We start from the raw sequence: 26,890 nt of genomic DNA on the forward strand, positions 1-26,890 counted from the left end.
TTACCCTGCTAGGCTCCGCCCACCTGGCACTCTGCACACATTACCCCGCTAGGCTCCGCCCACCTGGCACTCTGCACACATGACTCCACTAGGCTCCGCCCACCTGGCACTCTGCACACATTACCCCACTTAAGCTCCGCCCACCTAGCACTCTGCACACATAGCCCCGCTAGGCTCCGCCCACCTGGTACTCTGCACACATTACCCCGCTAGGCTCCGCCCACCTGGCACTCTGCACACATGGCCCCGCTAGGTTCCGCCCACCTGGCACTCTGCACACATTACCCCGCTAGGCTCCGCCCACCTGGCACTCTGCACACATGGCCCCGCTAGGCTCCGCCCACCTGGCACTCTGCACACATGGCCCCGCTAGGCTCCGCCCACCTGGCACTCTGCACACATGGTCCCGCTAGGCTCCGCCCACCTGGCACTCTGCACACATGGTCCCGCTAAGCTCCGCCCACCTGGCACTCTGCACACATGGTCCTGCTAGGCTCCACCCACCTGACACTCTGCACACATTACCCCGCTAGGCTCCGCCCACCTGGCACTCTGTACACATGGCCACGCTAGGCTCCGCCCACCTGGCACTCTGCACACATTACCCCGCTAGGCTCCGCCCACTTGGCACTCTGCACACATGGCCCCGCTAGGCTCCACCCACCTGGCACTCTGCACACATGGTCCCGCTAGGCTCCGCCCACCTGGCACTCTGCACACATTACCCTGCTAGGCTCCGCCCACCTGGCACTCTGCACACATGGCCCCGCTAGGCTCCACCCACCTGGCACTCTGCACACATGGTCCCGCTAGGCTCCGCCCACCTTGCACTCTGCACACATGGCCCCGCTAGGCTCCGCCCACCTGACACTCTGAACACATGGCCCTGCTAGGCTCCGCCCACCAGGCACTCTGCACACATTACCCCGCTAGGCTCCGTCCACCTGGGACTCTGCACACATTGTTCCGCTACGCTCGGCCCACCTGGCACTCTGCACACATTACCCCGCTAGGCTCCGCCCACCTGGCACTCTGCACACATTACCCTGCTAGGCTCCGCCCACCTGGAATTCTGCACACATGGTCCCGCTAGGCTCCGCTCACCTGGCACTCTGCACACATGGTCCCGCTAGGCTCCGCTCACCTGGCACTCTGCACACATGGTCCCGCTAGGCTCTGCCCACCTGGCACTATGCACACATTACCCCGCTAGGCTCCGCCCACCTCGCATTTGGCACACATGGCCCCGCTCGGCTTACCTGCGGTGATGAAGTCCTGTCCTCCCGACCTCAGCGCTGTCACTGTCCTCCATGGCCGCCGCTTGTCACATCACCTTCTCTCGCTTCCGACCCGAGACTGTGACTAGCGGTGATGTCACGGGCCGCTTGCGATACTTGGCTGTGAAGGCGGCGGTCATTGAAGTCAGTGACAGGTCTGCTGTCAGCAGTGCAGGAGATTGTCACCGCAGGTAATGTACCTCGCTGACAGCAGCACTTGTCATCCCCTGCAGTGACCTGGGCTGACCTCATGATGTTAGCTCAGGTTACTGCATTGCTCTCCCAGCCAATGGGGAACATCCTGCTCTTCATTAACTGAGACAGTGTGGATCGTCATGGGAACCCCTTGGATTACACCAGACCTGGATTTGTTTTTCTTTCTAATAAATTGGTGAAAGATGGAATGTGTTGGGGAGTGTTTTCTCAAATAAAAATGTGTTTATCATCTATTTTTTTTATTACTGACTGGGTTGGTGATGTCGGGTGTCTGATAGACGCCTGACCTCACGAACCCCAGGGCTTGATGCCAGGTGACATTACTAGAGTTGAGCGCGGTTCGTGGTTCGTGGTTCTCCAGTTCTAGGCTCGAGTGATTTTTGGGCTGTTCGAGATCGAACTAGAACTCGAGCTTTTTGCTAAAAGCTCGGTAGTTCTAGATACGTTCGAGAACGGTTCTAGCAGCAAAAAGCAGGGCTTTTTACAGCTACAGTGAGCAGGAGCCATCGCTGGCAGCCTGCCACAAGCTGGTAACCAAGATAAACATCGGGTATCCAAGCAAAGCGCTTTGGTTAGTAACCCGATGTTTATCTTAGTTACGTGCAGGAAGCCCACACTTTCCCGCTCAGCTCGCTCCACCCCCTCCTGCCCGCGGCATGTACACATACATACACATACACAAACACACACACACATCCACCCCCCCCCCCCCCCGCCCGCCCGCCCGCTCGCTCGCTCGCTCGGCTTACCTGCGGTGATGAAGTCCCGCCATCCCGACCTCAGCGCTGTCACTGTCCTCCATGGCCGCCGCTTGTCACATCACCTATCGCTTCCGACCCGAGACTGACACTGGCGGTGACGTCACGGACCTCTCGCGATACTTGATGTGAAGGCGCCGGTCATTGACCTCAGTGACAGGGGCTGTCAGTGTGCTGGAGATCAGCGCAGGTAATGTACCTCACTGACAGCAGCACTTGTCACCCCCCTGCAGTGACCTGGGCTGACCCATTGATGTTAGCTCAGGTCACTGCACTGCTCTCCCAGCCAATGGGGAACATCCTGCTCTTCATTGACTGGGACAGTGTGCATCGTCATGGCAACCCCTTGGATTACACCAGACCTGGATTTGTTTTTCAATCTAATAAATTGGTTAAAGAGGGAATGTTTTGGGGAGTGTTTTTTCAAATAAAAATGTGTTTGTCGTCTATTTTTTTTTTATTACTGACTGGGTTGGTGATGTCGGGTATCTGATAGACGCCTGACCTCACCAACCCCAGGGCTTGATGCCAGGTGACATTACACATCTGGTATTAACCCCAAATATTACCCCGTTTGCCACCGCACCAGGGCGCGGGATGAGCTGGGGCGAAGCACCAGGATTGGCGCATCTAATGGATGCGCCACTTCTGGGGCGGCTGCGGCCTGCTATTTTTAGGCTGGGGAGATTCCAATAACCATGGACCTCCCTAGTCTGAGAATATCAGGCCCCAGCTGTCTGCTTTACCTTGGCTGGTGATCCAATTTTGGGGGACCCCTACGTGGTTTTTTTTTTAATTATTTATTTAATTTAAAATAACAGCGTGGGGTGCCCTCAGTTTTGGATTACCAGCCAAGGTGAGGTTGCCAGCTGTGGTCTGCAGGCTGCAGCCGTCTGCTTTACCCTAGCTGGCTACAAAACTAGGGGGAACCCTATGTCATTTTTTTTTCATTTTTTTGGCTAAATACAAAGCTAAGCACCCCTTAGTGCCACATGAAAGGTACCAAAGGGTGTTCCACTTTTTCTCCATTTTTTTCTCCACTTTCTCTCCACTTTTTCTCCACTTTTTCTCCATTTTTTTCTCCACTTATTCTCCACTTTTTCTCCTCTTATTCTCCACTTTTTCTCCACTTTTTCTCCACTTTTTCTCCTCTTATTCTCCACTTTTTCTCCACTTTTTCTCCACTTTTTCTCCACTTTTTCTCCATTTTTTTCTCCACTTTCTCCACTTTTTCTCCACTTTTTTCTCCACTTTTTCTCCTCTTATGCTCCACTTTTTCTCCTCTTAATCTCCACTTTTTCTCCACTTTTTCTCCACTTTTTCTCCACTTTTTTCTCCACTTTTTCTCCTCTTATGCTCCACTTTTTCTCCACTTTTTATCCACTTTTTCTCCACTTTTTCTCCACTTTTTCTCCTCTTAATCTCCACTTTTTCTCCTCTTATGCTCCACTTTTTCTCCACTTTTTCTCCACTTTTTCTCCACGTTTTCTCCACTTTTTTCTCCACTTTTTCTCCTCTTATGCTCCACTTTTTCTCCACTTTTTCTCCACTTTTTCTCCACTTTTTCTCCACGTTTTCTCCACGTTTTCTCCACTTTTTCTCCTCTTATGCTCCACTTTTTCTCCACTTTTTCTCCACTTTTTCTCCTCTTAATCTTCACTTTTTCTCCACTTTTTCTCCACTTTTTCTCCACTTTTTCTCCACTTTTTTCTCCACTTTTTCTCCACTTTTTCTCCTCTTATGCTCCACTTTTTCTCCACTTTTTCTCCACTTTTTCTCCACTTTTTCTCCTCTTATGCTCCACTTTTTCTCCACTTTTTCTCCACTTTTTCTCCTCTTATGCTCCACTTTTTCTCCACTTTTTCTCCACTTTTTTCTCCACTTTTTCTCCTCTTATGCTCCACTTTTTCTTCACTTTTTCTCCACTTTTTCTCCACTTTTTCTCCTCTTATGCTCCACTTTTTCTCCACTTTTTCTCCTCTTATTCTCCACTTTTTCTCCACTTATTCTCCACTTTTTCTCCACTTTTTCTCCTCTTATTCTCCTCTTATTCTCCACTTTTTCTCCACTTTTTCTCCTCTTATTCTCCACTTTTTCTCCACTTTTTCTCCACTTTTTCTCCATTTTTTTCTCCACTTTCTCCACTTTTTCTCCACTTTTTTCTCCACTTTTTCTCCTCTTATGCTCCACTTTTTCTCCTCTTAATCTCCACTTTTTCTCCACTTTTTCTCCACTTTTTCTCCACTTTTTTCTCCACTTTTTCTCCTCTTATGCTCCACTTTTTCTCCACTTTTTCTCCACTTTTTCTCCACTTTTTCTCCTCTTAATCTCCACTTTTTCTCCTCTTATGCTCCACTTTTTCTCCACTTTTTCTCCACTTTTTCTCCACGTTTTCTCCACTTTTTTCTCCACTTTTTCTCCTCTTATGCTCCACTTTTTCTCCACTTTTTCTCCACTTTTTCTCCACTTTTTCTCCACGTTTTCTCCACGTTTTCTCCACTTTTTTCTCCACTTTTTCTCCTCTTATGCTCCACTTTTTCTCCACTTTTTCTCCACTTTTTCTCCTCTTAATCTCCACTTTTTCTCCACTTTTTCTCCACTTTTTCTCCACTTTTTCTCCACTTTTTTCTCCACTTTTTCTCCACTTTTTCTCCTCTTATGCTCCACTTTTTCTCCACTTTTTCTCCACTTTTTCTCCACGTTTTCTCCACGTTTTCTCCACTTTTTTCTCCACTTTTTCTCCTCTTATGCTCCACTTTTTCTCCACTTTTTCTCCACTTTTTCTCCTCTTAATCTCCACTTTTTCTCCACTTTTTCTCCACTTTTTCTCCACTTTTTCTCCACTTTTTCTCCTCTTATGCTCCACTTTTTCTCCACTTTTTCTCCACTTTTTCTCCACGTTTTCTCCACGTTTTCTCCACTTTTTTCTCCACTTTTTCTCCTCTTATGCTCCACTTTTTCTCCACTTTTTCTCCACTTTTTCTCCTCTTAATCTCCACTTTTTCTCCACTTTTTCTCCACTTTTTCTCCACTTTTTCTCCACTTTTTCTCCACTTTTTTCTCCACTTTTTCTCCACTTTTTCTCCTCTTATGCTCCACTTTTTCTCCACTTTTTCTCCACTTTTTCTCCTCTTATGCTCCACTTTTTCTCCACTTTTTCTCCACTTTTTCTCCTCTTATGCTCCACTTTTTCTCCACTTTTTCTCCACTTTTTTCTCCACTTTTTCTCCTCTTATGCTCCACTTTTTCTCCACTTTTTCTCCACTTTTTCTCCTCTTATGCTCCACTTTTTCTCCACTTTTTCTCCATTTTTTTCTCCACTTATTCTCCACTTTTTCTCCTCTTATTCTCCACTTTTTCTCCACTTTTTCTCCACTTTTTCTCCTCTTATTCTCCACTTTTTCTCCACTTTTTCTCCACTTTTTCTCCATTTTTTTCTCCACTTTCTCCACTTTTTCTCCACTTTTTTCTCCACTTTTTCTCCTCTTATGCTCCACTTTTTCTCCTCTTAATCTCCACTTTTTCTCCACTTTTTCTCCACTTTTTCTCCACTTTTTTCTCCACTTTTTCTCCTCTTATGCTCCACTTTTTCTCCACTTTTTCTCCACTTTTTCTCCACTTTTTCTCCACTTTTTCTCCTCTTAATCTCCACTTTTTCTCCTCTTATGCTCCACTTTTTCTCCACTTTTTCTCCACTTTTTCTCCTCTTATGTTCCACTTATTCTCCACTTTTTCTCCACTTTTTCTCTACTTTTTCTATGGTCGGTCTACCCATTAGCTCTGCCATGCATAGTGTAGCTCTACACCTACTGCACATGTTACTTTATGATTGACATCTCTTTCGTACCAGAGCTGTCTAAGTCTACTCTGACCCCATATTTGTCATTACTATATTGTCCTTGTACTGTATTATGACATTTGTATCATGTGTTTCATTTCTTGCTGTGTTGCAATTTTTTTGCTGCATCCCAATTGTACCTCTACATTGTTCGAGTTTATGTTATTGTTCTCTCACTCTTATGTGATACTGATTATTGTCATTTTTCATGATTACATGCAGATAAGTCCAATCTGACGAAGGCTCAGGCCGAAACGTCATTTGTAACTTGTTTTGGACAAAAACATATATGCTTATGAAAAAAAAATTTTCTTAATACGGACCAATAAAGAGTGATTTTGCATTACTATCCGTTGTGACTTACTGACTTAGTCTGGGAGATATAGAGTGCCGAGGTTACTCACTAATTTTATCTATTATTACCTCTGAGCACCTATATACCAGTGAGCAGAGCTTCCTCTACAGTAGTTCTCCTGATTAGGCATGCCCTTACCTCATGAGCAGGGCATTGCAGCTTTGGTAGCAACCATTACGACATGGACTCTGCTGCTGTGGACCCGGGGAGAGTGAGTGCAGATTCATTGCACCCACACTCCTCACATGAAGGGTCCGCACTCCTAGAAAATGGGGGATACGTTCCCTGAGTGTCTCCCCCCCATATTCTAGACGGTCCAGAGTCGTCGTGGGACCCCTTTATTTTTTTTCTTACAATAAATTGGTGAAAGAGGAAATGTTTTGGGGACTGTTTTTTCAAATAAATTTCTTTTGTCGATTTTTTGTTTTTGTTAGTACTGACAGTTTATGATGTTGGGTATCTAATAGACGCCATGACATCACAAACTGCTGGGCTTGATCTCAGGTGACTTTACAGCTAGTATCAACCCGATTTATTACCCCGTTTGCCACTGCACCAGGGCACGGGATGAGCTGGGGTGAAGCGCCAGGATTGGCGCATCTAGTGGATGCGCCACGTCTGGGGTGCCTGCGGCCTGCTATTTTTAGGCTGTGAAGGCCCAATAACTATGGACCTTCCCACCCTGAGAATACCAGACCACAGCTGTCCGCTTTACCTTGGCTGGTGATCCAATTTGGGGGGTCCCCTACTTTTATTGTGTAATTATTAATATTTATAAAATAATTATAAAAAAGAGCCTGAGGGGACCTCCACATTGGATCCCCAACCACGGTAAAGCTGCCAGCTGTGGTTTTCAGGCTACAGCCGTCTGCTTTACCCTAGCTGGCTATCAAAAATGGGGGGACCCAACGTAATTTTTTTTTTTTAACTATTTTTTAAATAGAAAAAATTAATGGGCTTCCCTGTATTTTGATTGCCAACCAAGGTAACGGCAGGCAGATGGGGGTGGCAACCCATAGCTGTCTGCTTTATCTGCGCTGAGAATCAAAAATACCGCGGAGCGCTACGTCATTTTTTTAAAGATTTATTTTTACAGCACTGTGATGTCCAGCAATCAAAATACAGGGAAGCCCATTTTATTTTTAGTTATTTAAATAAATAATTAAAAAAAATATATGTTAGCTCCCACTGCATTTTTTGTATTGCTAGCTAAGGGTAATCCAAGCAGCTACTGGCTGCTAACCCCCACTGCTTGGTGTTACCTTCACTGGCAATGGAAAATCCAGGGAAGCATTTTTTTTTTTTTTGCCAAAAAGCTACAAAAAAAGGACGTGAGCTTCGCCATATTTTTGTATGCTAGCCAGGTATAGCAGGCAGGTGCTGGAAGAGTTGGATACAGCGCCAGAAGATGGCGCTTCTATGAAAATGCCATTTTCTGAGGTGGCTGCAGACTGCAATTCGCAGCAGTGGGGCCCAGAAAGCTCAGGCCAACCGGTTGTGCGGATTCCAATCCCAGCTGCCTAGTTGTACCTGGCTGGACACAAAAATGGGGCAAAGCCTACGTCATTTGTTTTCTAATTATTTCATGAAATTCATGAAATAATAAAAAAAGGGCTTCCCTTTATTTTTGGTTCCCAGCCGGGTACAAATAGGCAACTGGGGGTTGGGGGCAGCCGTACCTGCCTGCTGTACCTGGCTAGCATACAAAAATATGGCGAAGCCACATAATTTTTTCAGGGGGCAAAAAACTTCTGCATACAGTCCTGGAGGAGTATGCTGAGCCTTGTAGTTCTGCAGCTGCTGTCTGTCTGTATGGAGAAGAGCAGACAGCAGCTGCAGAACTACAAGGCTCAGCATACTCCATCCAGGACTGTATGCAGAAGTTTTTTGCCCACCAAAAAAATGACGTGGGCTTCGCCATATTTTTGTATGCTAGCCAGGTACAGCTGGCAGCCACGGGCTGCCTCCAACCCCCAGTTGCCTATTTGTACCCGGCTGGGAACCAAAAATATAGGGAAGCCCGTTTTTTTTAATTATTTCACTTATTTCATGAAATAATTAAAAAACAAATGACGTGGGCTTCGCCCTATTTTTGTGTCCAGCCGGGTACAACTAGGCAGCTGGGGATTGGAATCCGCAGCACAGGTTAGCCCGAGGTTTGTGGGCGCCTCTGCTGCGGATTTCAGTCCGCAGCCGTCCCAGAAAATGGCGCTCTCATAGAAGCGCCATCATCTGGCGCTGTATCCAACTCTTCCAACAGCCCTGGAGCCGGGTGGCTTGTTGGGTAATCATGAGTTAATACTGGCTTTGTTTTACCAGCCAGTATTAAGCCAGAGATTCTTAATGTCAGGCACGTTTGACCCGGCCATTAAGAATCTCCAATAAAGGGTTAAAAAAAGACACCACACAGAGAAAAAATACTTTAATAGAAATAAATACACAGACACATTAGAGACTCCATCTTTATTACCCCTGTCAGCCCTCCACGATCCTGCTCTTCTGTCTTCTTTCTTTCTAGTGTAGTAGTAGTGACGATTGTAGTGAGGGGCATCACTTGGGGCTGGGGAACCTCCATCCTAACTACAATGCTCACTACAATCGGGAAGCAGCGTGCAGCCTTCACTCCGTGAGTGATCACTGCTGGCTGCTAGCGGTAACGCTGACAGACGCGTTACCATAGCAACGGTGCTCCCGGAGCCGCGGTTAGCGGTGACGTCACCGCTAACTGCGTTGCTATGGCAACGGTGATCTCCGTTAATGACCGGCTGTGTCAGCCGGTCCCTAACGGAACGGGGAGTCGACCGTGTGCTAGAGCATGTCGCCGGTACACGGCGATACACATATGTGCACCGTGTACCGGAGAGATGCACTCGCAGGTCCTACATGACGTGTCATAGTCATGTGACCAGTCTGTAGCCAATGAGATAATAGCCACGTGACTGGTCACATGGCTATTTTGACGTCACGATAGGTCCTGCTTCTCTGCTGGCAGTGCAGGTCACCGGGAGGATTCAGCGATCATCGGATGGAATAGCGGCAGGAGACAGAGTGCAGAAGGGATCGCGAGGACCGGTAAGTGTTATGGCAATGTTTATTAACTGTTTGTGTACATTTATAATGCATTTTTATGTGTTTGTGATTGCCTCCCATTATAGCCTATACGTTCGAGTTCGGTTCGTCGAACGTTCGACGAACCGAACTCGAACGGGACCCCCCGTTCGGCGAACCGGCCTCGAGCCTAACCGGGACCGGTTCGCTCATCTCTAGACATTACACATCTGGGATTAACCCCATATATTACCCCATTTGCCACTGCACCAGGGCATGGGATGAGTTGGGGCAAAGCACCAGGATTGACGCATCTAATGGATGCGCCACTTCTGCGGTGGCTGCGGCCTGCTATTTTTAGGCTGGGGAGAGTCCAATAACCATGGACCTCCTTAGTCTGAGAATATCAGACCCCAGCTGTCTGCTTTACCTTGGCTGGTGATCCAATTTTGTTTTGTTTGTGTTTTTTTTTTTAATTATTTATTTAATTTAAAATAACAGCGTGGGGTGCCCTCAGTTTTGGATTACCAGCCAAGGTGAAGCTGCCAGCTGTGGTCTGCAGGCTGCAGCCGTCTGCTTTACCCTAGCTGGCTACAAAAATAGGGGGAACCCCACGTCATTTTTTTTTCATTTTTTTGGCTAAATACAAGGCTAAGCACCCCTTAGTGCCACATGAAAGGCACCAAAGGGTGCAAAATTACAAAATGCAGGAGAGTGGGACATTATGTGTCTTTCTACCATTTTGACAGAAAAGACTGATATGAAGTGTACAAGCAGAAGAAAATCACCAGAGCGCTCTACACTGTGAAAAGCAGTAGAAAATGGCACTGGAGTGAAAATGTGAACGCCTCATGTAGGTTGAAGCTATGGATCTGTACCGCCCTGGGAGCTCAGCTGCTCTCCGCCGAGCCACTCGGATCCGGGTTGTCGGTGGCTCGAGCGCCTCCGGGACCGGGGGGCCACGTCGCTATGGAAAGGAGGTGGGGGTTTGGTTGTTTGGTTTGGGGTGGACCGGTTTCACGGCTGGAGCCGCGGTGACCGGTAACAGTTCGTGACGCCACCCACGGGTCGTAGTGAAGGTGATGGGCACCACCGCTGCAGTGAGGGTGCGGGGGCTCGTCCGGGACCAATGGTGGGTCGCAGCTAGGTGTTGACCCCCTCCGTGGGTAGGGGGTTTGTTGGTCCCGGGCCAGGTGGCAGGAGCGAGGGGTTGCAGGACGCAGGGGCTCGCTTGCAGCGCGGTGCCTGATGGCACTGGTGTACTCACGATTAAACCATACAGAGTCAATGTAAACCAAGTTCGGTGTAGATCGGTGCCCTCAGCCGGCTGCGTGTGTCCCCAGTGAGGTTGGTGATGTCGCCTTTTCTCCTGCACCTTTAAATTTGCTATAGTGACTCCTATGCTTCAGCAACGGTAGTCCGCTCCCCGGCTTTTAGGTACCGGAGGAGCCCTTTTGCCCGCAGGCGTGGCCCTTTGGATCTCTGGCCCTTGGCGGTGGCTCTTATCCGGAATCGGTGGGCTGTTGCCGTCTATAGGGACTTTGGTTGGGAATGAACCCCTGAGGTCCAGACCGCAATCAGTAGATTTGTCTGAGGCCCGGTTGCTTCTGGGCTAGAAAGGGGTCTGAGTACTCTGCCTGGTGCTCCGGTTAACTTGTTAGCTCCCCGGTTCAGGTCCGAAGGGTCACCACCCTCTTCTCGATCCCTACGGTTCCGCAGTTCAATCCCTGACCGGACTCCTGCAGATGGCCCACCACCCGTCTGCCTGCCTGACCGTTCCAAGGGGTCCTAGGCTCCGTCCTAGGCCCCTGACTCCTCAGCTCGCACACTTTTACTCCTCTCACTACTCCTCTCCTCAATCGACTCACTTGTCCTTTCCCTGCCTCAGGCCAGCAGACTCCTCGGAGGGCATGCCTATCCGCCTGGCTCCGCCCACCTGGTGTGCCTGGCTAGACTGAGGGAGGCGGTCAGGACTTGTTGGCTGCTGGTGCCTCACTGGGTGGGTGGGGGGTGTGTGTGGGTGTTGTGTGTTGTTACCTGTGACCCCTGGGGGTCCAGTGCATCACAAATTCTGGGTAAATTTATGTATTTTTCCCTCCTTCAGTTTTTTTTGCAGTACACAAACAAACAGAAGGCACACTGATGACATACGGGACCGTATATGGAACAGAAACAGATGCCACATGGATGCACCCGTAAAAAAAGAAACATTTTTTGCGGACCGCAAAAACGGATCGGTCGCGTGAATGTAGCCTTTTTCTGATCTGCCGTTTATAAACAGCAGGCAGAAATAAGTGAATAGCGCCCCCCAGTGTCAGAAAATCTCCGGGTTTCAGGGGGTAGCTGAGACCCTGGAGATCTTGATTTAGGCCGGTTTTTCCGGTCCCCACTCACATGATCACCGGTATACACCGTATACCGAGGATCACGTTACAGTAAATGACAGCGTCGGTAAAAAATTATTTATCTCCCATCTGGCATGAACAAAGATGATAACTCTCCTCCCCAGTCCCCTCCGGTCCCCCGGTGTCGCCAAAGTGCCCCCCCTGACCCCCTCCCAGAAGTCCAAGATGGTCGCGAGCTCAGCAGCGCGCCGGCCGCATTCACCCTACTCCTCTGATTTCTGTCGCATGTGCCATGACACATGCGACAGAAAACTCCTCCCCAGGCCCTGCCAGGTCACCCCCTATAACCCCACCGGTGTTCCCCGGTGTCCCACGGTACCTGTGCAGCGTTGATCCCCCCGCGGCCCTCTCCTTCACAATAGACGCTGCCGCATGCACAAAGCGGCTGTCATCTCAGCTTCCTGTGTTCAGACACAGTGAGTGGTGGTTATGCATCTGTAAGCTAAATGGGCAGCACGGTGGCTCAGTGGTTAGCACTACATTCTTGCAGCGCTGAGGTCCTGGGTTCAATTCCCACCCAGGACACCATCTGCAAGGAGTTTGTATGTTCTCCCCGTGTTTGCGTGGGTTTCCTCTGGGTACTCTGGTTTCCTCCCACACTCCAAAGACATACTGATAGGGAATTTAGATTGTGAGTCCCAATGGGGACAGTGTTCCCAATGTATGCAAAGCGATATGGAATTAATAGCGCTATATAAATGAATAAATTATTATTATTATTACTGCAATGCCCTGCTCATGAGGTAAGGAACATAGTTGATCAGGAGAGCTATATACTACATTTCCAAATGGAGGTATTTGATTTTATAGTTGCCCTGCTGAACGACTACCAAACATGAGAGTCTGTTATATGCCACAAGAAAACACATCTAAATAGCGAGCTCTGTTGTTTAGTATTCATTCAGTTGGATAACTGGACGGTATTCCATCTCCAAGATCCTATCCCCAATATATAGTAGGTGGAATAGCAATAATATCAGCAAATACCAATATTTGGAAATGTAGAATAGTTATCCTGATTAGGCATGCCCTTACCTCATGAGCAGGGCATTGCAGCTTTGGTAGCAACCGTTACGACATGGACTCTGCTGCTGTGGACCCGGGGAGAGTGGGTGCAGATTCATTGCACCCACACTCCTCACATGGAGGGTCTGCACTCCTAGAAAATGGGGGATACGTTCCCTGAGTGTCTCCCCCCATATTCTAGAGGGTCCAGAGTCGTCGTGGGACCCCCTTATTTTTTTTCTTACAATAAATTGGTGAAAGAGGGAATGTTTTGGGGAGTGTTTTTTCAAATAAATTTTTTTTGTCGATTTTTTTTGTTAGTACTGACAGTTTATGATGTCGAGTATCTGATAGACGCCATGACATCACAAACTGCTGGGCTTGATGTCAGGTGACTTTACAGATAGTATCAACCCCATTTATTACCCCGTTTGCCACTGCATCAGGGCACGGGTTGAGCTGGGGTGAAGCGCCAGAATTGGCACATCTAGTGGATGCGCCACGTCTGGGGTGCCTGCGGCCTGCCATTTTTAGGCTGTGAAGGGCCAATAACTATGGACCTTCCCACCCTGAGAATGCCAGACCACAGCTGTCCGCTTTACCTTGGCTAATGATCCAATTTGGGGGGGGACCCTCCATTTTTTTTTTTTTTTGTAATTATTAATATTTATAAAATAATTATAAAAAAAGAGCCTGGGGTGACCTCCACATTGGATCCCCAACCACGGTAAAGCTGCTAGCTGTGGTTTTCAGGCTACAGCCGTCTGCTTTACCCTAGCTGGCTATCAAAAATGGGGGACCCCAACGTCATTTTTTTTTTAACTACTTTTTAAATAGAAAAAAATAATGGGCTTCCCTGTATTTTGATTGCCAGCCAAGGTAACGCCAGGCAGATGGGGGTGGCCACCCGTAGCTGTCTGCTTTAACTGCGCTGAGAATCAAAAATACCGCGGAGTGCTACGTAATTTTTTTTTAAAGATTTATTTTTACAGCACTGTCATGTCAGGCAATCAAAATACAGGGAAGCCCATTTTGTTTTTAGTTATTTAAATAAATAATTAAAAAAAATATATATGGACTCCCGCTGCATTTTTTGTATTGCTAGCTAAGGGTAATCCAAGCAGCTACTGGCTGCTAACCCCCACTGCTTGGTGTTACCTTCACTGGCAATAGAAAATCCAGGGAAGCATTTTTTATTTTTTTTGCCAAAAAACTACAAAAAAAATGACGTGCGCTTCGCCATATTTTTGTATGCTAGCCAGGTACAGCAGGCAGGTACGGCTGCCCCCCAACACCCAGATGCCTATTTGTACCCGGCTGGGAACTCCAAATATAGGGAAGCCCTTTTTTTACTTAATTCATGAATTTTATGAAATAATTAAAAAAAAACAAAAAAACGATGAGGCTTCGCCACATTTTTGTGTCCAGCCGGGTACAGCTAGGCAGCTGGGGATTGGAATCCACAGCACAGGTTAGCCCGAGGTTTCTGGGCCCCTCTGCTGCGAATTGCAGTCCGCAGCCGCCCCAGAAAATGGCACTCTCATAGAAGTGCCATCATCTGGCGCTGTATCCAACTCTTCCAACAGCACTGAAGCCGGGTGGCTTGTTGGGTAATCATAAGTTAATACTGGCTTTGTTTTACTAGCTAGTATTAAGTCAGAGATTCTTAATGTTAGGCACGTTTGACCTGGCCATTAAGAATCTCCAATAAAGGGTTAAAAAAAACACCACACAGAGAAAAAATACTTTAATAGAAATAAATACACAGACACACTTAGAGACTCCATCTTTATTACCCCCTGTCTCCCCTCCACGATCCTGCTCTTCTGTCTTCTTTCCCCTTCAACACATGCAGCTCTGTCTGCTCCATCAGACAGGACAGCTGCATGGGGGAAGACGCTGTGCTCCGTGCAAAAATCACTCTGTGAGAGTGACCACAGGCTCCCGGCTGTAAGCGGTGGCACGGGTTGCCATAGCAACGCTGCTCCGATTACGTGATTCCGGTGCCGCTGCGTGCTGGTAGCGGGACGTCCCCGTCACCGCTACCAAGCATGTTGCTATGGCAACGGTGATCTCCGTTATTGACCGGCTGTGTCAGCCGGTCAGGAGCCGGCTTCTGCGGACGCTGGTAACTACGATAAACATCGGGTAACCAAGAAGCCCTTTCCTTAGTTACCCGATGTTTACCTTCATTACCAGCATCCACCGCTCTCACGCTGTCATTGCCGGCTCCCTGCTCCCTGCACACATAGCCAGACTACACATAGGGTTAAATTAACCCGATGTGTACTCTGGCTAGGAGTGCAGGGAGCCAGCGCTAAGCGGTGTGCGCTGGTAACCAAGGTAAATATCGGGTTGGTTACCCGATATTTACCTTAGTTACCAGGCGCAGCATCGCTTCCACGCGTGCTGCTGGCTGGGGGCTGGTCACTGGTTGCTGGTGAGATCTGCCTGTGTGACAGCACACCAGCAACCCGTGTAGCGACGCTCCAGCGATCCCTGCCAGGTCAGGTTGCTGGTGGGATCGCTGGAGCGTCGCTTAGTGTGACGGTACCTGAAGGGAACGGGGAAGCAGAGCGGGGAGTCGACCGTTTGCTAGAGCATGTCGCCGGTACACGGCGATACACAAACGTGCACCGTGTAACAGAGAGATGCAATGACAGGTCCTACATGACGCGTCATAGTCATGTGACCAGTCTGTAGCCAATGAGATAATAGACACGTGACTGGTCACATGGCTATTTTGACGTCACGATAGGTCCTGCATCACTGCTGGTGTTCCCGGAGGATGCAGCGATTACCGATGGAAAAGCTGCAGGAGACGGAGTGGAGGACGCATCCCGGGGACAGGTAAGTGTTATGGCAATGTTTATTAACTGTATGTGTACATTTATAATGCGTTTTTATGTGTTTGTGATTGCCTCCCATTGTTTCCTATGGGTTTGAGTGGTTCACCGAACCGGTTCGCCGAACGGAACTCGAACCAGACCTCGGTTCGGCGAACCGAGCTCGAGCCGAACCGCGACCTGTTCGCTCATCTCTAATCACAACTACAAGATTTTAATTTTGTTTCTCTCTCTGAGAGCAATCAATCACCAGTCTTTTTCTTACATTACAGGGTCACGCTTTCTGATTTAGCACTCCTGCTCCTCAGCCTTAGATGATTTTAATTCCTTATTAGCAGGTTCCCATCTGCCCATAAATTGTAGGTCTTTTAACCCAAAGAGAGGCATTAGTTTGATAGGGACTTAATATTAGGAGGTCGCCTTGGCATTGGCTGTTGGGCTCACATAAAACTGGTCATTTTTGTGTGCTAAGTATCTCAATTTCTTTCATGTTTTTCATAACAGTAATGCAAATTCATATTCCTATATTCATTGTAAATATATTAGCACTACAGAGTGCAACTGTGTCCTTTTTGTTAATATATCTCATATTCAGTATGCACCTGTTCACACTAGATTGTTAGGATGTGCCATCAGTGTTTTTCTTATGCTACCACCTGTACTGTAGTCACCAATATGAAGACAGCCACAATTATAAAACCTATTGTGGATGTGCTAATCTGAAACACGGAAGTTCCAAATATTGTAGACATAACAGACCCAAAAAATGGAAATGACAATTTTTTGTTAATGAGCAACAGCGCAGCAACACAGATTGGATCTCACTTGGTAGTCTTTCTGAAGTGAATCCCATGTGATTCCTTGTATGGAGTGAAAAGTATTATCCTTACAACATTATATGCTTAAAAATCCAACTATCCCAAATATATATACACTTGTGCTCAAAAGTTTACATACTTCAGCAAAGCTTTTACTTTCTTGGCCTTTTTTCAGAGAATATGAATGATAACACAAAATATTTTTTTACACTCATTGTTAGGGGTTTAGTGAAGCCATTTATTGTCAAACTGCTGTGTGTTCTCTTTTAAATCATAATGACAACTAAGTAAAACTCACTGCAAAAAAAAGGCAGCTGTTGTAATCTGCCCAGGCCAAGAAACTAATGCATTAGCTACAGGGGTGGGGAACCTCCGGCCCGCGGGCCGCATGCGGCCCGCCATGACCTTTTATGTGGCCCCCGGGCAGATTCCCGGGGGAGGCAGTGCTCGTGCTGTCACCGCGGTTTGCTGCCGCCGGCCCTTTAAATCCACACATTGCTGTTTGTGCTGCAATGTGTTCTCCCGTCGGCCAGTGCAAATTGTGGGCGGGTCCACAGCAGCCTCACAGTTTCTAGCCTTGTGTGTCCGCCCCCTGCCCTCCGGAGATCAGTGCCTGCCTTCTCCTTCAAGTTCTGATGCAGTGTGTCCGGCTCCTGCACTCCGGTGATGTGAGTGCAATGCTGCTGTGAGTCCAGCGCCGACCCTCTGCTGCTATGTGCCCTGCCCAATGCTTTGTGCCTCCCCACACCAGTTCTGTAAACCTTCTCCCCCAGAGTTGCATGAAACTCTCAGCGCAGTGTGGCCCCCAATGTCCTGTGTGCACCCCTCCCCCAGTCCTGTGTGCAGCCCCCCAATGTCCTGTGTGCAGCCCATCACCCAGTAGTCCTGTTTGCACCCCCCCAATCCTGTGTGCACCCCTCCCCCAGTCCTGTGTGCACCCCCCAGTCCTGTGTGCACCCCCCAGTCCTGTGTGCACCCCCCAGTCCTGTGTGCACCCCCCCAGTCCTGTGTGCACCCCTCCCCCAGTCCTGTGTGCACCCCTCCCCCAGTCCTGTGTGCACCCCTCCCCCAGTCCTGTGTGCACCCCTCCCCCAGTCCTGTGTGCACCCCTCCCCCAGTCCTGTGTGCACCCCTCCCCCAGTCCTGTGTGCACCCCTCCCCCAGTCCTGTGTGCACCCCTCCCCCAGTCCTGTGTGCACCCCCCAGTCCTGTGTGCACCCCCCAGTCCTGTGTGCACCCCCCAGTCCTGTGTGCACCCCCCTAGTCCTGTGTGCACCCCCCCCAGTCCTGTGTGCACCCCCCCAGTCCTGTGTGCACCCCCCCAGTCCTGTGTGCACCCCCCCAGTCCTGTGTGCACCCCCCCAGTCCTGTGTGCACCCCCCCAGTCCTGTGTGCACCCCCCCAGTCCTGTGTGCACCCCCCCCCAGTCCTGTGTGCACCCCCCCAGTCCTGTGTGCACCCCCCCCAGTCCTGTGTGCACCCCCCCCAGTCCTGTGTGCACCCCCCCCCAGTCCTGTGTGCACCCCCCCCCAGTCCTGTGTGCACCCCCCCCCCCAGTCCTGTGTGCACCCCCCCCAGTCCTGTGTGCACCCCCCCCAGTCCTGTGTGCACCCCCCCAGTCCTGTGTGCACCCCCCCCAGTCCTGTGTGCACCCCCCCCAGTCGTGTGTGCACCCCCCCCAGTCGTGTGTGCACCCCCCCCAGTCGTGTGTGCAGCCCCCCCAGTCGTGTGTGCAGCCCCCCCAGTCGTGTGTGCAGCCCCCCCAGTCGTGTGTGCAGCCCCCCCAGTCGTGTGTGCAGCCCCCCCAGTCGTGTGTGCAGCCCCCCCAGTCGTGTGTGCAGCCCCCCCAGTCGTGTGTGCAGCCCCCCCGTGATGTCTGTGCAGCCCCCCCCGTGATGTCTGTGCAGCCCCCCCCGTGATGTCTGTGCAGCCCCCCCCGTGATGTCTGTGCAGCCCCCCCCGTGATGTCTGTGCAGCCCCCCCCGTGATGTCTGTGCAGCCCCCCCCGTGATGTCTGTGCAGCCCCCCCCGTGATGTCTGTGCAGCCCCCCCCGTGATGTCTGTGCAGCCCCCCCCAGTGATGTCTGTGCAGCCCCCCCCAGTGATGTCTGTGCAGCCCCCCCCAGTGATGTCTGTGCAGCCCCCCCAGTGATATCTGTGCAGCCCCCCCCAGTGATGTCTGTGCAGCCCCCCTCAGTGATGTCTGTGCAGCCCCCCTCAGTGATGTCTGTGCAGCCCCCCTCAGTGATGTCTGTGCAGCCCCCCTCAGTGATGTCTGTGCAGCCCCCCTCAGTGATGTCTGTGCAGCCCCCCTCAGTGATGTCTGTGCAGCCCCCCTCAGTGATGTCTGTGCAGCCCCCCTCAGTGATGTCTGTGCAGCCCCCCCCAGTGATGTCTGTGCAGCCCCCCCCAGTGATGTCTGTGCAGCCCCCCCCAGTGATGTCTGTGCAGCCCCCCCCAGTGATGTCTGTGCAGCCCCCCCCCAGTGATGTCTGTGCAGCCCCCCCAGTGATGTCTGTGCAGCCCCCCCCCCAGTGATGTCTGTGCAGCCCCCCCCAGTGATGTCTGTGCAGCCCCCCCCAGTGATGTCTGTGCAGCCCCCCCCAGTGATGTCTGTGCAGCCCCCCCCAGTGATGTCTGTGCAGCCCCCCCCAGTGATGTCTGTGCAGCCCCCCCCAGTGATGTCTGTGCAGCCCCCCCAGTGATGTCTGTGCAGCCCCCCCCAGTGATGTCTGTGCAGCCCCCCCAGTGATGTCTGTGCAGCCCCCCCCAGTGATGTCTGTGCAGCCCCCCCCAGTGATGTCTGTGCAGCCCCCCCCAGTGATGTCTGTGCAGCCCCCCCCAGTGATGTCTGTGCAGCCCCCCCCAGTGATGTCTGTGCAGCCCCCCCCAGTGATGTCTGTGCAGCCCCCCCCAGTGATGTCTGTGCAGCCCCCCCAGTGATGTCTGTGCAGCCCCCCCCCAGTGATGTCTGTGCAGCCCCCCCCCAGTGATGTCTGTGCAGCCCCCCCCCAGTGATGTCTGTGCAGCCCCCCCCAGTGATGTCTGTGCAGCCCCCCCCAGTGATGTCTGTGCAGCCCCCCCCAGTGATGTCTGTGCAGCCCCCCCCAGTGATGTCTGTGCAGCCCCCCCCAGTGATGTCTGTGCAGCCCCCCCCAGTGATGTCTGTGCAGCCCCCCCCAGTGATGTCTGTGCAGCCCCCCCCAGTGATGTCTGTGCAGCCCCCCCCAGTGATGTCTGTGCAGCCCCCCCCAGTGATGTCTGTGCCTCCCCACAGTGGTGTCTGTGCCTCCCCACAGTGGTGTCTGTGCCTCCCCACAGTGGTGTCTGTGCCTCCCCACAGTGGTGTCTGTGCCTCCCCACAGTGGTGTCTGTGCCTCCCCACAGTGGTGTCTGTGCCTCCCCACAGTGGTGTCTGTGCCCCCAGCCCCGCGTGTGGTGTCTGTGCCCCCAGCCCCATGCCCCCAGTTAATTAATTGCTTCACCCAATATAGCAGGGTCATTTAAACATTGATAATTTTGTGCGGCCCCCGAAGGTTGGTAGAAATTTCCAAATGGCCCCCGACAGAAAAAAGGTTCCCCACCCCTGCAGGATGCAGCAAGACCCCCAATAAATGGAGGCCTCACAGGTGCAAGAGGAGCAAATTACTCACACACTTCCAAAATGGAGGGGGCAATTGCTAGATGTGCTAGATTTTTTCGCTGTGAGTTTTTGCTTAATTTTTGGAGCATAATTATTCCTATTTTGGGTTTTTTTATATATACATATTGACAACTAAAAACATCCAAATGACCCTGATCAAAAGTTCACATACCCCAGTTCCTAATACCATGTATTGCCACCTCTAGCATCAATGACAGCTTGAAGTCTTTTTTGGTAGTTGTGGATGAGGCTCTTTATTTTCTCAATTAGTAAAGCTGCCCATTCTTCTTGTCAAAAAGCCTCCAGTTCTTGTAAATTCCTGGGCTTTCTTGGATAAACTGTGTGCTTGAGTTCTACCCAGAGTGGCTCAATGATATTGAGGTCAGGAGACTGAGATGGCCAATCTAGAACCTTCACTTTGTTCTGCTGTAGCCAATCACAGGTCGACTTGGCCTTGTATTTTGGATCATTGTCATGTTGGAATGTGGAAGTACATCCCATGCGCAGCTTTCGGGCTGATGAGTGCAAATTTGCATCCAGTATTTGCTGATAACGTGCTGCATTCATCTTTCCTTCAACTTTGACCAAGTTTCCTGTACCTTTGTAGCTCACACATCCTAAAATCATCAGCGATCCACCTCCGTGCTTTACAGTAGAAATGGTGTTTCTTTCATCATACGCCATCATACCTCTCCAAATGTAACATTTATGGTTGTGGCCAAAAAATTTGATTTTGGTCTTATCACTCCAAATTACCTTAATATAAGCAAAAGGATCGTCACTCACAAAATTCTTTATAGTTGCACAATTTATTCCATATCTTCCAATCCATTTTCAATCCATTTTCTTTCAAAAATTAAATGCAAGATTTTTGAAAGAAAATGGAATGAAAATGGATTGAAAGATATGGAATAAATTCTGCAACTAAAAAGAATTTTTTTGTGAGTGCCGATCCTTCTGCTTATATTGTTTTTGGAACCCATCCTGGACTTCGTGCACCACAGGTGTGTTACGGGGGCTGTCTGATTATAAAAACAAAAGGTATATCAGACAGTCAGGTTCCACCGTCCAAAGTCTCTGCTGCAGACTAAGGCAGAGGATAAGGGGTATCTTGTACTACGGAAGCAGTACTGACACTGATACGTCTAAAGCTGGGTTTACACACTGCAACATCGCAAACGACATCGCTGTAACGTCACCGGTTTTGTGACATTACAGCGACCTCCCCAGCGACATTGCAGTGTGTGAAACCTATCAGCGACCTGGCCCCTGCTGTGAAGTTGTGATCGCTACAAATCGTTCAGGACCATTCCTAGGTCCTTTGTTTCCCGCTGTGCAGCATGATCGCTAGAAAGTCTCAGTGTGTAAAGGGGACTTTACAGCGACTCCGCGGCTCTGTCTGTGTAGCGTCCTGATTAGCGGTGACCGCTAATCCCCCGAGTGACTGAAGTGTCCTCCCCTCTCTCATACTCACCGATCCCCGATCACCGGCGCTGCGCGGCATTCACACTGCTCCAGCGGCTTTTCCTTTTTTGAAAAAGCCGGCCGCTCATTAAACAATCTCGTATTCCCTGCTTTTCCCCGCCCACCGGCAAATATGATTGGTTGCAGTGAGACACGCCCACATGCTGAGTGACAGCTGTGTCACTGCACCCAATCACAGCAGCCGGTGGGCGTGTCTATACTGTGCAGTAAAATAAATAAATAATTAAAAAATCCGGCGTGAGGTCCCCCCCAATTTTAATACCAGCCAGATAAAGCCATACGGCTAAAGGCTGGTATTCTCAGGATGGGGAGCTCCACGTTATGGGGAGCCCCCCAGCCTAACAATATCAGTCAGCAGCCGCCCAGAATTGCCGCATACATTAGATGCGACAGTTCTGGGACTGTACCCGGCTCTTCCCGATTTGCCCTGGTGCGTTGGCAAATCGGGGTAATAAGGAGTTATTGGCAGCCCATAGCTGCCAATAAGTCCTAGATTAATCATGTCAGGCGTCTCCCCGAGATTCCTTCCATGATTAATCTGTAAATTACAGTTAAAAAACACACACACCCGAACAATCCTTTATTAGAAATAAAAAACACAAACACATTCCCTCATTACCAATTTATTACCAACAACAAAGCCCTCCTTGTCCGGCGTAATCCACGGTCCTCCAACGTCGCATCCAGCTCTGTTGCATGCAGGTGACAGGAGCAGCAGAAGACACAGCCGCTCCTGTCACCTGCACGCAGCTAATGAAGAGAGCCGTGTGATTGGCTGAGCTGTCACTGAGGTTACCTGGATCCAGCGGTGGCCGCGGGTAACCTCAGTGACAGCTCAGCTGATCGCGCTACTCACCGCCGCTCCGGTCAGCTCCACGCAGCAAATGAGGTGAGTAGCGCGATCAGCTGAGCTGTCACTGAGGTTACCCGCGGCCACCGCTGCATCCACCGCTGGATCCAGGTAACCTCAGTGACAGCTCAGACGATCACACGGCTCTCTTCATTAGCTGCTGCATGCAGGTGACAGGAGCGGCTGTGTCTTCTGCTGCTCCTGTCACCTGCATGCAGCAGAGCTCGATGCGACGTTGGAGGACCGTGGATTACGCCAGACAAGGAGGGCTTTGTTGTGGGTAATAAATTGGTAATGAGGGAATGTGTTTGTGTTTTTAATTTCTAATAAAGGATTTTTTCGGGTGTGTGTGTGTTTATTTACTGTCACTTACAGATTAATCATGGAAGGAATCTCGGGGAGATGCCTGACATGATTAATCTAGGACTTATTGGCAGCTATTGGCTGCCAATAACTCCTTATTACCCCGATTTGCCAACGCACCAGGGCAAATCGGGAAGAGCCGGGTACAGTCCCAGAACTGTCGCATCTAATGTTTGCAGCAATTCTGGGCGGCTGCTGACTGATATTGTTAGGCTGGGGGGCTCCCCATAACGTGGGGCTCCCCATCCTGAGAATACCAGCCTGCAGCCGTATGGCTTTATCTGGCTGGTATTAAAATAGGGGGAACCGCACGCCGGATTTTTTAATTATTTATTTATCTATTTTACTGCACAGTATAGACACGCCCACCGGCTGCTGTGATTGGGTGCAGTGACACAGCTGTCACTCAGCGTGTGGGCGTGTCTCACTGCAACCAATCACATTTGCCGGTGGGCGGGGAAAGCAGGGAATACGAGATTGTTTAATGAGCGGCCGGCTTTTTCAGAAAAGGAAAAGCCGCCGGAGCAGTGTGAACGCCGTGCAGCGCCGGTGATCTGGGATCGGTGAGTATGAGAGAGGGGGGGAAATCACCAGCAAATGAGGTGAGTAACGCGATCAGCTGAACTGTCACTGAGGTTACCCGCGGCCACCGCTGCATCCACCGCTGGATCCAGGTAACCTCAGTGACAGCTCAGCCGATCACACGGCTCTCTTCATTAGCTGCGTGCAGGTGACAGGAGCGGCTGTGTCTTCTGCTGCTCCTGTCACCTGCATGCAGCAGAGCTGGATGCGACGTTGGAGGACCGTGGATTACGCCGGACAAGGAGGACTTTGTTGTGGGTAATAAATTGGTAATGAGGGAATGTGTTTGTGTTTTTTATTTCTAATAAAGGATTTTTCGGGTGTGTGTTTTTTAACTGTAATTTACAGATTAATCATGGAAGGTATCTCGGGGAGACGCCTGACATGATTAATCTAGGACTTATTGGCAGCTATGGGCTGCCAATAACTCCTTATTACCCCGATTTGCCAACGCACCAGGGCAAATCGGGAAGAGCCGGGTACAGTCCCAGATCTGTCGCATCTAATGAATGCGACAATTCTGGGCGTCTGCTGGCTGATATTGTTAGGCTGGGGGGCTCCCCATAACGTGGGGCTCCCCATCCTGAGAATACCAGCCTGCAGCCGTATGGCTTTATCTGGCTGGTATTAAAATAGGGGGGACCGCACGCCGGATTTTTTAATTATTTATTTATTTACACGGCACACAGAGCCGCGCGGCATTAAATGAAGTCGGGTGAAGTTCACCTGCTGTCCCCAACGACCAGCTAGTCGCTCTGCAGGTCCGGATCGCTGTTAGGTCGTTGGCCAGGTCTGCCTGTTTGACAGCTCACCAGAGACTTTGTAGCGATCCCGGCTAGGTTGAGATCGCAGGTTGGATCGCTAGAAAGTCTCAGTGTGTAAACCCAGCATTAGAGACACTAGAGCCAATCACGGCGTGTACTGTTAAAGTCACAGCGACTACCGTATTTAGCATTAACGTAAAAGGGATAGGTTAATGAGTGAGGAAGAGTATATAAGTGTGCCACTGTAAATAGTAGTAGCACAAGTGCAGAGTGCAATACCTCTGTTAAACTCACAGAGGCATATAGTTAGGAAATAAAGCAATTCCTCCCTTACTAGGAGGGTGTGTGGTATGGTCTCTGATAATTATCACAGAGACAAAAGCAGTGAGTGTGAAATGGCACCTACCTAGGATCGTTCCTCTAGTGGTACCAGGAGACGGACAGCAGCGTAAGCCGCACAAAGCTCCTACCTGCGTTCGTTCCACTAGTGTGCGAGGACACGAACCACTAGATATGGCACCTGCCTAGGTCCGCTCCACTAGTAGTGCAAAAGAGACGGACAGCAGCACAAGCCGCCCAAAGCTCCTACCTTTGTTCGCTCCCCTAGTGTGCGAGGATACGAACAACTGCGAGACGCAGTATAAGGAACGTTACCCTAGTGGCAACGTCCACCTACGAGTAGAATCACAAGGCCCAGCCGGACCATGTGCCTCAGGCCCCTGCCTATGTCCGCTCCACTAAGATGTAAGGATACGGACCGCAGCCGAAGCTGTAAGGTACAAGAACGCTACCCTGCCGGTAACGCTCACCTAGCATAGACAGAGAGATGCCTAGAGGGACATGCACAGAGCGTCTACTCTCATGCATGAACCAAAAGGACTGAGCGCCGGGCGGCATGCGTCAGGGTCTTATATAGACTCTGTGCCTCATCCAAGATGGAGGACACCAGAGCCAATCCGCTGCCAGAACGACAGCAATGATGTCCCGCTGACCTATCACCGAGCAAAGCGTCACAAGCACATGACCAGCGACCAATCGGCATAGAAGGTATCAGAGACATGTGACCACGTGTCACAAGCACATAACCAGCGGCCAATCAGCTTAGAAGGTGTCAGAGACATGTGACCTCGTGTCAGCGATGATGTCACCCGCACATGTGCAATGGCTCCAAGATAGGACATAGGCGGGCTTTGCACGTTGCGACATCGGTAACAATGTGTTACCTATGCTGCAGCGATAGTCCCGCCCCCGTCGCACGTGCGATATCTAGTGAAAGCTGCTGTAGCGATTATTATCGCTACAACAGCTTCACACGCACATACCTGCTGTGCGACGTCCCTCTGGCCGGCGACTCGCCTCCTTCCTTAGGGGGGCGGGTCGTGCGGCGTCACAGCGACGTCACACGGCAGGCGGCCAATTGAAGCGGAGGGGCGGAGATGAGCAGGATGTAAACATCCGGCCCACCTCCGTCCTTCTCATTGCAGCCGGGAGGCAGGTAAGCTGATGTTCCTCGCTCCTGCGGCTTCATACACAGCGATGTGTGCTGCCGCAGGAGCGAGGAACAACATCGTACCTGTCGCTGCACCGGCATTATGGAAATGTCGGAGGCTGCAGCGATGATACAATAATGACGCTTTTGCGCTCGTTCATCGTATCAAAAAGGTTTTACACGTTGCGATATCGATTGCGACGCCGGATGTGCGTCACTTTCGATTTGACTCCATCGACATCGCACGTGCAATGTCGCAACGTGCAAAGCCGCCCTTAGTCTCCAGCGCTTGCACATGTGCAGTAGCAAGAAATCCGAACATAGTCTCCAGTGCCACAGCAACCGTAACAAGGTGATACATGTTCACCTAGTCTTGTCCAAATTACCTTGTTCCAGAAGTTTGGAGGCTTGTCTCTGTGCTGTTTAGCGTATTGTAGGCCACATACTTTGTGGCATTTACTCAGCAATGGCTTTGCTTTCTTCTGGTGACTCAACCATGGAGCCCATTTTTCATCAAGTGCCTCCTTATTATGCATCTTGAAACAGCCATGTCGCTAGTTTTCAGTGAATCCTGTATTTCAGCTGATGTTATTTGTGGATTTTTCCTTGCATCCCGAAAAAGTTTCCTGGCAGTTGTGGCTGAAATTTTTGTTGGTCTACCTGATTAGGGTTTGCTTTTACAGAACCTCTGATTTTCCATTTGTTAATCACAGTTTGAACATTGCTGACTGGCATTATCAATTCTTAGGATATGTTTTTGTATCCCTTTCCTGTTTTATACAGTTCAACTATCTTTTCCTGTGTATCCATTGACAATTCTTTTTCTCTCCCCATGACTCACAATCCAGGAGCATCGGTGACTGGATGAAAGATGCAAGAGTCCATCTAGATCCCAGAAACTCACTCAGCTTTTATTCGCGCACACTGATTACAAGCAAACAGGTCACAGGTGAGGATGTTACCTTTATTAGCCATTCAAACCCATTTGTATCAACCTCTGTGCATGTTATCAGGCCAAAACCAACAGGTTATGTGAGCTTTTGAACAGGGTTATTTGAATGTTTTTGGTAGTCATTATGATTTAAAAAGAGAAAACACAGCAGTTTGACAATAAATGGCTTCACCATCCAGTAACCATGACTGGAATA

Source organism: Anomaloglossus baeobatrachus, chromosome 1 (genome assembly GCF_048569485.1).
Source record: "Anomaloglossus baeobatrachus isolate aAnoBae1 chromosome 1, aAnoBae1.hap1, whole genome shotgun sequence".
In the NCBI taxonomy this organism is placed as follows: Eukaryota; Metazoa; Chordata; class Amphibia; order Anura; family Aromobatidae; genus Anomaloglossus; species Anomaloglossus baeobatrachus.